The sequence below is a fragment of the Scyliorhinus torazame genome, chromosome 21 (genome assembly GCF_047496885.1).
Source record: "Scyliorhinus torazame isolate Kashiwa2021f chromosome 21, sScyTor2.1, whole genome shotgun sequence".
NCBI classification, from domain to species: Eukaryota; Metazoa; Chordata; class Chondrichthyes; order Carcharhiniformes; family Scyliorhinidae; genus Scyliorhinus; species Scyliorhinus torazame.
Window position 1 is genome coordinate 71,281,067 of NC_092727.1, and position 12,378 is coordinate 71,293,444.

Genomic DNA, 12,378 nt, shown 5'->3' on the forward strand with positions numbered 1-12,378 from the left:
CCTCTCCTTCATTCTGTGGGTCGGGGAGGGCTGCCACGACTGAAGGGTCGAGGTTTAAAACTGTGAGCTTCACTTGCTCCTTTTCGTCCAGGCCGTACGTGGTAGCCTGCTGTTTGATTTTCGCAAAAAATTGGTGGGGGTCTGATGTGGGAAGGAACGGGGTAATTTTTCCACACGCGTCCCGTAATTGGGTCACGGTTAACGGGATTGTGTAAAGGAAATCTCCGTCTCCTGCTGTGGCCCTGCGGTGTGTGGTTACAGTGTTCTGCCAGCTGGGAGTTGGGGCGCTTTCCTTTTCTGGGATTTTTCCTACGTACATGTCCCATGTTCATATCTATGGGCAGTCTCGTTCAATTCCTGCCAATCAGGGCCATTTTCCTGATCTAATTGTGGTCCAAATGTCCTTTGAAACCCATTTTGAACGGACAGCAGAGATTGCAATTCTGCAATTTGCTTCCGGCACTTTGCGTGGTCAACGGAGCTCTGCCTTAGTTCCGTCGTGGAAGTATGGAGTGCTCGTAGGGCTGCTTTCAGATCATTGCACTGTTTCTGCAATTTTTCAACTTGTTGCTCGGTCTCTTGTCTTACCAAGACCGCACGTTGCGTGTCCTGGTAGGCCTTATCGTATTGCATTTGGAAACTACTCAAATGCGCAGGACAAGACTGGAGTGCCCTCTTGGCATCATCCACCTCTCTGTCCCTTGCTGCTAACTGCTCTCTCAAATCTCTATTCTCCTTCTCTACTTCGCTCACGTCTACCTCACTACTTCTGTCTCTCTCCTCTATCTCTCGACGGAGCGTCCTAACGACCTCCTCTGTGCCTCGCAATTGTGTCAAACAGGTCATGATTGCCATCGGCTTGCGAGCTTTCCCTAAGCTCTTCTTGTGGATCTCTGACAGGTTCTCCAACCAAGTATGTCCTATACTCCCAGGACCTGTTTCCTCATTAGCGCAGAATTCACTCCAAAGGGGCCATCCTTTCCCTTTGAGATATTTCCTGATCTCATCTTCCTAAACGGGACACTGTCCTACTCTACTGGTCGCTGCGACCTCAAATTCCTGGGGGTTCATAAGGCGTTCCATAGCCTTCATTGCCATTTTCTCTATCTAGGTTCTCTACTGAATTTGGAACAGGGGGTGATAAAGTGGTGATGTAAACACGGGTACAGCTGACGCTAATTTCCGGCCTGCAAAACTCCCGACAGTTTTACGCAACAAAATCCTTCAGGTTAACCTTATATCCCTGTTAGTATGCGTGCAATAACACACTTCCGAATCTCAGAGGCTTGATCGGTACTGTTCTTACGCTTGTGGTTTTTCTGTTTCCAATTGGGCTTATAATTCAAAGGTTGTGGGTTTGAGTCCCACCAGAGTCGCCAGTCAATGTTGCTAACTTGCTGTTGTCTCTTAATTTGGCTCTGTTTAATTACGTTTGCTCAAGAGTCGCCAGGTATCCTTCGACACCGCCACAAGGTTCAAAACCGAATACTGATCAAAGACTCGATACACCAGTTAGTAAGTTCAAAAGCAGTGCTCATTTATTTACACACAGTCAAATCTACTCATGCATAAAACTCTTCGACCTAAACTATCGCTATTAGAGGGGCTGTTTAGCACAGGGCTAAACGCTGGCTTTGAAAGCAGACCAAGGCAGGCCAGCAGCACGTTTCGATTCCCGTAACAGCCTCCCCGAACAGGCGCCGGAATGTGGCGACTAGGGGCTTTTCACAGTAACTTCACTTGAAGCCTACTTGTGACAATAAGCGATTTTCATTTCATTTCATTTCATTACTAACAGCCTATACTTAGCTTCGGGTGCCCACTCAGTCAGAGGAGCAATGGCCATTGCTAGGTTCTGAGGCTGCTGGATTGAGCTGTTTCCAGGATAGCAACTAGGAGCGTCTATCTCGTAGCGTGCGTTGACTTGGAACTTACTTGGTCTGGTGTAGCTGCTAGGCAGGTCTCTCCTTGCAGCGAGCCAAGGCCAAGAGAGCGATCCTCTCTTGGGGAGTCCTTTTTATACCCCAAAAGGGCTTCCCGCGCTTTTGGGCGGGCCTTGAACTTGGCCCAAATTAATTGGGCCGTTTCCCAATTGTCCTTATCGATTATCCTCCAATAGAGGGGTGGGTTCCCTGGTTGCTGGGTGTGTCCTAGGTGGCCGTTGGTTTGCTTTGTTTTAGTCTCCTCTGGCACTGGGATGTCTGGCTTAGCATTGTTTACCTAAATGTTGCCTTTTGTTCCCAGGGATGGCTCATTAGTATGTAGATGGCTTAGCAGTACCGGTCCTGTCTGAGAGCTAAGGCTCTAATCAACAGACAGACCTTGCACCTGCTTGCTTTTCCGGTATTGTCCAATGTTCCCTGCATTCTTTGCAAGTGTCCATTTTGTAATCGGGACGTGGCCATCCCAGATGGCTACAGCATGACCTGCCCTTTATGAACCCATGCTGCGTCTGCCCAATGGGACAATTTCCATCCAGATGCCTCGCTATTTCTTCCTTGATGATAGATTCCAGCATCTTCCCTACTACCGAAGTTAAGCTAACTGGCCTATAATTATCCGCTTTCTGCCTACCTCCTTTTTTTTAAATTTTTTTAAATAATATTTTATTGAAAATTTTTGGTCAACCAACACAGTACATTGTGCATCCTTTACACACCATTGTAACAATACAGATAATAATGACCTTTTTTAAATTTAAACAAAAACAACAACAAATAAATAAATATTAAATAACAAAAAATAAAAACTAGCCCTAATTGGCAACTGCCTTGTCTCAGGCCACACCCCCCCCCATCCCCCCCCATCCCTCCCCCCCCCCAAGTCCTGGGCTGCTGCTGCTGCCTTCTTTGTTCTCCCCTATCTATCTTTCCGCAAGATATTCGACGAACGGTTGCCACCGCCTAGTAAACCCTTGAGCCGACCCCCTTAGGACGAACTTAATCCGCTCTAACTTTATGTACCCCGCCATATCATTTATCCAGGTCTCCACCCCCGGGGGCTTGGCTTCTTTCCACATTAGCAATATTCTGCGCCGGGCTACTAGGGACGCAAAGGCCAAAACATCGGCCTCTTTCGCCTCCTGCACTCCCGGCTCTTGTGCAACCCCAAATATAGCCAACCCCCAGCTTGGTTCGACCCGGACTCCTACTACTTTCGAAAGCACCTTTGTCACCCCCATCCAAAACCCCTGTAGTGCCGGGCATGACCAAAACATATGGGTATGATTCGCTGGGCTTCTCGAGCACCTCGCACACCTATCCTCCACCCCAAAAAATTTACTGAGCCGTGTTCCAGTCATATGTGCCCTGTGTAATACCTTAAACTGAATCAGGCTTAGCCTGGTGCACGAGGACGACGAGTTTACCCTGTTTAGGGCATCTGCCCACATCCCCTCCTCAATCTCCTCCCCTAGCTCTTCTTCCCATTTCCCTTTTAGTTCGTCCATCATAGTCTCCCCTTCGTCTCTCATTTCCCTATATATATCCGACACCTTACCGTCCCCCACCCATTTCTTTGAGATGACTCTGTCCTGCACCTCTTGTGTCGGGAGCTGCGGGAATTCCCTCACCTGCTGCCTCGCAAAAGCCCTCAATTGCATGTACCTGAATGCATTCCCTTGGGGCAACCCATATTTCTCGGTCAGCGCTCCCAGACTCGCAAACTTCCCATCCACAAATAGATCTTTCAATTGCGTTATACCTGCTCTTTGCCACATTCCATATCCCCCATCCATTCCCCCCGGGGCAAACCTATGGTTGTTTCTTATCGGGGACCCCCCCAGTGCTCCGGTCTTTCCCCTATGTCGTCTCCACTGTCCCCAAATCTTCAGTGTAGCTACCACCACCGGACTCGTGGTATAGTTCCTTGGTGAGAACGGCAATGGGGCTGTCACCATAGCCTGCAGGCTGGTCCCCCTACAGGACGCCCTCTCTAATCTCTTCCACGCCGCTCCTTCCTCCTCTCCCATCCACTTACTCACCATTGAAATATTAGCGGCCCAATAATACTCACTTAGGCTCGGTAGTGCCAGCCCCCCCCATCCCTACTACGCTGTAAGAATCCCTTCCTCACTCTCGGAGTCTTCCCGGCCCAAACAAAACCCATGATACTCTTTTCTATCCTTTTGAAAAAAGCCTTCGTGATCACCACCGGGAGACACTGAAACACAAAAAGGAATCTCGGGAGGACCACCATCTTAACTGCCTGCACCCTCCCTGCCATTGACAATGCTACCATATCCCATCTCTTGAAATCTTCCTCCATCTGTTCCACCAACCGCGTCAAATTTAGCCTGTGCAATGTGCCCCAATTCTTAGCTATCTGGATCCCCAGGTAACGAAAGTCTCTTGTTACCTTCCTCAACGGTAGGTCTTCTATTTCTCTACTCTGCTCCCCTGGATGCACCACAAACAGCTCACTCTTTCCCATGTTCAATTTATACCCTGAAAAATCCCCAAACTCCCCAAGTATCCGCATTATTTCTGGCATCCCCTCCGCTGGATCCGCCACATATAGTAGCAGATCATCCGCATATAAAGATACCCGGTGTTCTTCTCCTCCCCTAAGTATTCCCCTCCATCCCTTGGAACCTCTCAGCGCTATCGCCAGGGGCTCAATCGCCAGTGCAAACAGTAATGGGGACAGAGGACATCCCTGCCTTGTCCCTCTATGGAGCCGAAAATATGCCGATCCCCGTCCATTCGTGACCACACTCGCCACTGGGGCCCTATACAACAGCTGCACCCATCTAACATACCCCTCTCCGAACCCAAATCTCCTCAACACCTCCCACAGATAATCCCACTCCACTCTATCAAATGCTTTCTCGGCATCCATCGCCACTACTATCTCCGTTTCACCCTCTGGTGGGGCCATCATCATTACCCCTAACAACCTCCGTATGTTCGTGTTCAGCTGTCTCCCCTTCACAAACCCAGTTTGGTCCTCATGAACCACCCCCGGGACACATTCCTCTATTCTCATTGCCATTACCTTGGCCAAGACCTTGGCATCTACATTGAGGAGGGAGATTGGTCTGTAGGACCCGCATTGTAGCGGATCCTTTTCCTTCTTTAAAAGAAGCGATATCGTTGCTTCTGACATAGTCGGGGGCAGTTGTCCCCTTTCCTTTGCCTCGTTGAAGGTCCTCGTCAGTAGCGGGGCGAGCAAGTCCAAATATTTTCTGTAAAATTCAACTGGGAATCCGTCCGGTCCCGGGGCCTTTCCAGTCTGCATGTTCCTAATTCCTTTCACCACTTCTTCTACCGTGATCTGTGCTCCCAATCCCATCCTTTCCTGCTCTTCCACCTTGGGAATTTCCAGCCAATCCAAAAACTCCATCATTCTCTCCCTCCCATCCGGGGGTTGAGCTTCATACAATTTTTTATAAAATGTCTTAAACACTTCATTCACTCTCTCCGCTCCTCGCTCCGTCTCTCCATCTTCGTCTCTCACCCCCCCTATTTCCCTCGCTGCTCCCCTTTTCCTCAATTGGTGTGCCAGCAATCTGCTCGCCTTCTCTCCATATTCATACTGTACACCCTGCGCCTTCCTCCATTGTGCCTCTGCAGTGCCTGTGGTCAGCAAGTCAAATTCCACATGCAGCCTTTGCCTTTCCCTATACAGTCCCTCCTCCGGTGCTTCCGCATACTGTCTGTCCACCCTCAAAAGTTCTTGCAACAACCGCTCCCGTTCCTTACTCTCCTGCTTCCCTTTATGTGTCCTTATTGATATCAGCTCCCCCCTAACCACCGCCTTCAACGCCTCCCAGACCACTCCCACCTGAACCTCCCCATTGTCATTAAGTTCCAAGTACTTTTCAATGCATCCCCTCACCCTTAAGCACACCCCCTCATCCGCCATTAGTCCCATATCCATTCTCCAGGGTGGACGCCCTCTTGTTTCCTCCCCTATCTCCAAGTCTACCCAGTGTGGGGCATGATCCGAAATGGCTATAGCCGTATATTCCGTTCCCCTCACCCTCGGGATCAATGCCCTACCCAACACAAAAAAGTCTATGCGTGAATAGACTTTATGGACATAGGAGAAAAACGAGAACTCCTTACTCCTAGGTCTACTGAATCTCCACGGGTCCACCCCTCCCATCTGCTCCATAAAATCCTTAAGCACCTTGGCTGCTGCCGGCCTCCTACCAGTCCTGGACTTCGACCTATCCAGCCTTGGTTCCAACACCGTGTTAAAGTCTCCCCCCATTATCAGCTTTCCGGTCTCTAGGTCTGGGATGCGTCCTAGCATTCGCCTCATAAAATTGGCATCGTCCCAATTCGGGGCATACACGTTTACCAACACCACCATCTCTCCCTGTAATTTGCCACTCACCATCACGTATCTGCCCCCGTTATCCGCCACTATAGTCTTTGCCTCGAACATTACCCGCTTCCCCACTAATATAGCTACCCCCCTGTTTTTCGCATCCAGCCCCGAATGGAACACCTGCCCTACCCATCCTTTGCGCAGCCTAACCTGATCTATCAGTTTCAGGTGCGTTTCCTGTAACATGACCACATCTGCTTTAAGTTTCTTAAGGTGTGCGAGTACTCGTGCCCTCTTTATCGGCCCGTTAAGCCCCCTCACGTTCCACGTGATCAGGCGGGTTGGGGGGCTTCCCACCCCCCCCCTTGCCGGTTAGCCATCATCTTTTTCCAGCTTCTCGCCCAGTTCCCACGCGGCTGTATTTCTCCCAGACGGTGCCCCCCCCGCCCATCCTTTCCCGCACCCACTCCCCCCTTTCCCCAGCAGCAGCAACCCCGTAATTCCCCCCTCCCCCCCCCCCCCCGCTAGACCCCCCGCTAGCGTAATTACTCCCCCCATGTTGCTCCCAGAAGTCAGCAAACTCTGGCTGACCTCGGCTTCCCCCCGTGATCACGGCTCGCCCCGTGCGGCGCCCCCTCCTTCCTGCTTCTCTATTCCCGCCATAATTATCATAGCGCGGGAACCAAGCCCGCGCCTCTCCCTCGGCCCCGCCTCCCATGGCCAACGCCCCATCTCCTCTCCCTCCCCACCTCCCCCCATCACCACCTGTGGGAGAAAGAAAAGTTACCATACCGCAGGATTAATCATACAATCCCTCTTCCCCCCCCCCCCCCCCCCCCACTCGTCCCACCACTTTGTCCAAACGTTCATTTTCGTAGTCCAATCATTCCAATTTTTCTTCTACAATAAAAGTCCACGCTTCATCCGCCGTCTCAAAGTAGTGGTGCCTCCCTTGGTATGTGACCCACAGTCTTGCCGGTTGCAGCATTCCAAACTTTATCTTTTTTTTGTGAAGTACCGCTTTGGCCCGATTAAAGCTCGCCCTCCTTCTCGCCACCTCCGCACTCTAATCTTGATAGACGCGGATCACCGCGTTCTCCCATTTACTACACCGAGTTTTCTTCGCCCATCTAAGGACCATTTCTCTATCCTTAAAACGGAGAAATCTCACCACTATGGCTCTGGGAGCTTCTCCTGCTCTCGGTCCTCGCACCATAACTCGGTATGCTCCCTCCACCTCCAACGGACCCGTCGGGGCCTCCACTCCCATTAACGAGTGCAGCATCGTGCTCACATATGCCCCGACGTCCGCCCCCTCCACACCTTCAGGAAGGCCAAGAATCCTCAAGTTGTTCCTCCTTGCGTTATTTTCCAGTGCCTCCAACCTCTCCACAGATCGTTTCTGGTGTGCCTCCTGTATCTCCGACTTCACCACCAGGCCCTGTATGTCGTTTTCATTCTCTGCTGCTTTCGCCTTCACGACCCGAAGCTCCTGCTCCTGGGTCTTTTGTTCCTCTTTCAGCCCTTCAATCGCCTGGAATATCGGGGCCAACAACTCTTTCTTCATTTCCTTTTTTATCTCCTCCACGCAGCGTTTCAAAAACTCTTGTTGTTCAGGGCCCCATATGAAACTGCCACCTTCCGACGCCATCTTGGTTTCTGCTTGCCTTCCTTGCCGTTGTTCCAAAGGATCCGCTGCAATCCGGCCACTTTCCTCTCCTTTTTCCATCCGTGTCCAGGGGGAACACCCTTCTGGTTTACCGCACGGTGTTTTCAGCCGTTAAAATTGCCGTTGGGGCTCCTATCAAGAGCCCAAAAGTCCGTTTCACAGGGAGCTGCCGAAACGTGCGACTCAGCTGGTCATCGCCGCACCCGGAAGTCGCCTACCTCCTTTTTTAAACAGTGGTGTCACGATTGCTAATTTCCAATCCGCCGGGACTGGGACACAACCAAAAGGTTGATTCTCAGCCCATAAACACTTCCAATGTGGCTTTGTAAAAATAATTTTAGAGTACCCAATTCATTTTTTTCCCAATTAAGGGGCAATTTTAGCGTAGGCAATCCACCTAGCCTGCACATCTTTGGGTTGTGGGGCCGAAACCCATGCAAACATGGGGAGAATGTACAAACTCCACACGGGCAGTGACCAAGAGTTGGGATCGAACCTGGGACCTCAGAGCCGTGAGGCAGCAGTGCTACTCACTGCGCCATCGTGCTGCCCCACCAATGTGGCTTTGACAGGTGATAAGAGTGCAAGCGTCTCTTGTGTAATGATATGCTTAAGCAATTCTGTATGTTAATATGTTAGACTCTAACCAGCATTTGGTAGTGGAGTTACACCATGTGTCACTGCAGCCTCGGGGAGTCTGAATGAGACGTTGGCGTGGATAGTTATGTTTAGTTTTTAGCTTTTGTATTCGAGTTGTTAATATTTTTCAGTTCAGGTGGCACGGTGGCGCAGTGGGTTAGCCCTGTTGCCTCACAGCGCCGAGGTCCCAGATTCGATCCTGGCTCTGGGTCACTGTCTGTGTGGAGTTTGCACATTCTCCCCGTGTTTGTGTGGGTTTCGCCCCCACAACCTAAAAATGTGTAGGCTAGGTGGATTGGCCATGCCAAATTGTCCCTTAATTGGAAAAAATGAATTGGGTACTCTAAAATTATTTAAAAAAAATATATTTTTCAGTTCGTTAGTAGTATTAGTATTGTTTTATACCCACGTTATTCTATTTTAATAAATCTTAACTTGTCACGAACTAGACATTCTTTGGTGCACTGACTCAATCTTTGCAACCCACTAGAAGGTAACATGGTACCAGTAGTTGTGATCTTCGAACTGAAGATCTGAAGTAAAGAACTTAGGAAATGGTACTACTAAAACAACATCTACTAATCGCGAAGAGCATCAAAAGAACACATCTCAACGCTCAACTGGTCACCAAAAAAAAAGATGGATAGCTTGAAAACACCACAATGTCTTCGCATAACTGGTAACATAGTTGCAAATTGGCATGCTTTTAAGCAGCGGTTTAACTGTACTTTGTGGCTCTCGGTTCACAGGCACAGCCTGATGAGCAAAACATAGGGTTGCTGATCACTGTAGCAGGTCCACAGGCGATCCAAGTCTTTAACATGTTTGTATTTGAGCGGGAGGCAGATTGTGAGAACTTTTAAAAAATAAACTTAGAGTACCCAATTATTATTTTTTCTAATTAAGGGGCAATTTATTGTGGCCAATCCACACTAAGCGGTGTGGAAATTTGATTTTGATTGATTTGATTTGATTTAATTTATTGTCACATGTACCGAAGTACTGTGAAAAGTATTTTTCTGCGGCCGAGGGAACGTACACAATACGTACATAATAGACAAAAGAATAATCAACAGAGAACATTGACAAATGGTACATCGACAAACAGTGATTGGTTACAGTGCGGAACAAGGGGCCAAACAAAGAAAATAAATGATCAGGAGCAGCATAGGACGTCTTACAGGGAACAGATCTGTCCGCGGGGGAGGCGTTGAGGAGTCTTGTAGCTGTGGGGAAGAAGCTGTTCCTATGTATGGATGTGCGGGTCTTCAGACCTCTGTAGCTTCTGCCTGATCCATGGTCTGGAAGAAGGCAATGCCTGGGTGGGAGGGGTCTCTGATAATGCTGTCTGCTTTATAGGTGCTTACAGAGGCAATGTCCCGCCTTTGGAAAATTTGTGCAAAGTGCTGTTGTTTTTGGTGTTCGATGTCTAGCAAGGAATCCACAGAACTGCTTGTGACTTGTCCAAACCAGGGTATTTATTAATACACACGTGGTAAGGTAATGATCTGATACAGAGCAAGTTATCATGGAGTTTCTTTAAATTCCCGTGGAACTACCCCTATGCACGACAGTCCTCATATATGTCTTATAACCTTCTGATCTGCCCGCACTTATACCTGAGTGTCTTGTCACATGACCACTGTCTCGCGACCGCATGGTGGATCTGTACCGCCCCCTGCTGGTTGGAGGTCACACCATCAACTATCTACAATATTGTTTACAGGCATATCACCACATCCCTGTCCTCAGAAAACATTAATGCTTGTTTACAATCATGATTCTTATTTTAACTTTATACATTTGTAATATGTTTAAACAATATGAACAGGTTTAATTAGGGTCTCCATAAACATGATGTGCCTGGTCAGTGTCCGTCCTTTTCGCACAGATCATTGTGCCTCCCTCATGGGATCACCCCTGTGATCATTTGGCCTATTGCCAGCCTTTTCAAAGACTGGTTTACATACTGGCCTCTTGCTTCATATCCTCTTTACTCTGTGCCTTTGGAAGGCCAGCACCGTAATTGCCACACATGCGTCATCAACTTATTTTTTTGTTTCAGGCCATGACGCTGTTTGCTGCTTCTCTGCCTGTTTTAGGTCTCTTCTGTCTCTGGCTTGTCAATCATGACTTCACCTTCTTCTCTTTTACTTTTGACAGTGGGATGAGCTAGCTCTGCCAGTCTTCTCCTCTTCTTCCTCATTGTTTTGAAAATTGATTTGCAGATTTGTTTGTGTTTATGTTGAGGTTTGGCAGCCTTTGGTTTGGATGATGGTCTGCACCCTGTGCTCGGAGGTCTGTGGAGTCTCGGGTGGATCCTGAGGCACAGACGCACAGGGAGCGGAGCAGGCTAGTCAATTTCAGCGGGAGCAGTGCGGAAGTGATTTCTGGGAGGTAAGTCTCTCCCTTAAAAACACTTGTCTTTGCAGGAGCAGGCCAGTCGATTTCAACGGGAGCGGTGCGTTAGTGATTTCTAGGAGACCTTCACAGGAGCAGGCTAGTCAATTTCAGCGGTAAACACTTACCCGGTCCCGTTTTCGGTCCCTCTTTGCTGTTTTTAAAAAAAATTTTTAGTGTTTAAGGCGGGAACAGGAAGTTCGACCCGCGGACTTCTGGGAAGACCCTCACCAATAAATTCTGGTGGAGAGGAACCCCGAGACACTACATGTGTAGTGTCTCCCACCCGCCCTCCTCCTCTAACCTAATAATAAAACCCATTGGTGTGAGGTAAGTACCATATTTTATTATTATTATTATTTTTTTAAAAATTTAATTTAGTTGTTAGCCAGATCTTGGTAGAAAGTTAGAGGGATGGCAGGGAAGGGAGTGCAATGTTCCTCCTGCAGGATGTTTGAGGTGAGGGATGCCATTAGTGTCCCTGCTGATTTTACCTGCAGGAAGTGCTGCCATCTCCAGCTCCTCCAAGACCGAGTTAGGGAACTGGAGCTGGAGTTGGAAGAACTTCGGATCATTCGGGAGGCAGAGGGGGTCATAGATAGCAGCTTCAGGGAATTAGTTACACCAAAGATTGGAGATAGATGGGTAACTGTAAGAGGGACTGGGAAGAAGCAGTCAGTGCAGGGATCCCCTGCGGTCGTTACCCTGAGAAACAAGTATACCGCTTTGGATACTTGTGGGGGGGGCGACATACCAGGGGTAAGCCATGGGGTACGGGCCTCTGGCACGGAGTCTGTCCCTGTTGCTCAGAAGGGAAGGAGGGAGAGGAGCAGAGCATTAGTAATTGGGGACTCGATAGTCAGGGGCACAGATAGGAGATTTTGTGGGAGCGTGAGAGACTCACGTTTGGTATGTTGCCTCCCAGGTGCAAGGGTACGTGATGTCTCGGATCATGTTTTCTGGGTCCTTAGGGGGGAGGGGGAGCAGCCCCAAGTCGTGGTCCACATTGGCACTAACGACATAGGTAGGAAAGGGGACAAGGATGTCAGGCAGGCTTTCAGGGAGCTAGGATGGAAGCTCAGAACTAGAACAAACAGAGTTGTTATCTCTGGGTTGTTGCCCGTGCTACGTGATAGTGAGATGAGGAATAGTGAGAGAGAGCAATTAAACACGTGGCTACAGGGATGGTGCAGACGGGAGGGATTCAGATTTCTGGATAACTGGGGCTCTTTCTGGGGAAGGTGGGACCTCTACAGACAGGATGGTCTACATCTGAACCTGAGGGGCACAAATATCCTGGGGGAGAGATTTGTTAGTGCTCTTTGGGGGGGTTTAAACTAATGCAGCAGGGGCATGGAAACCTGGATTGTAGTTTTAGGGTAAGGGAGAATGAG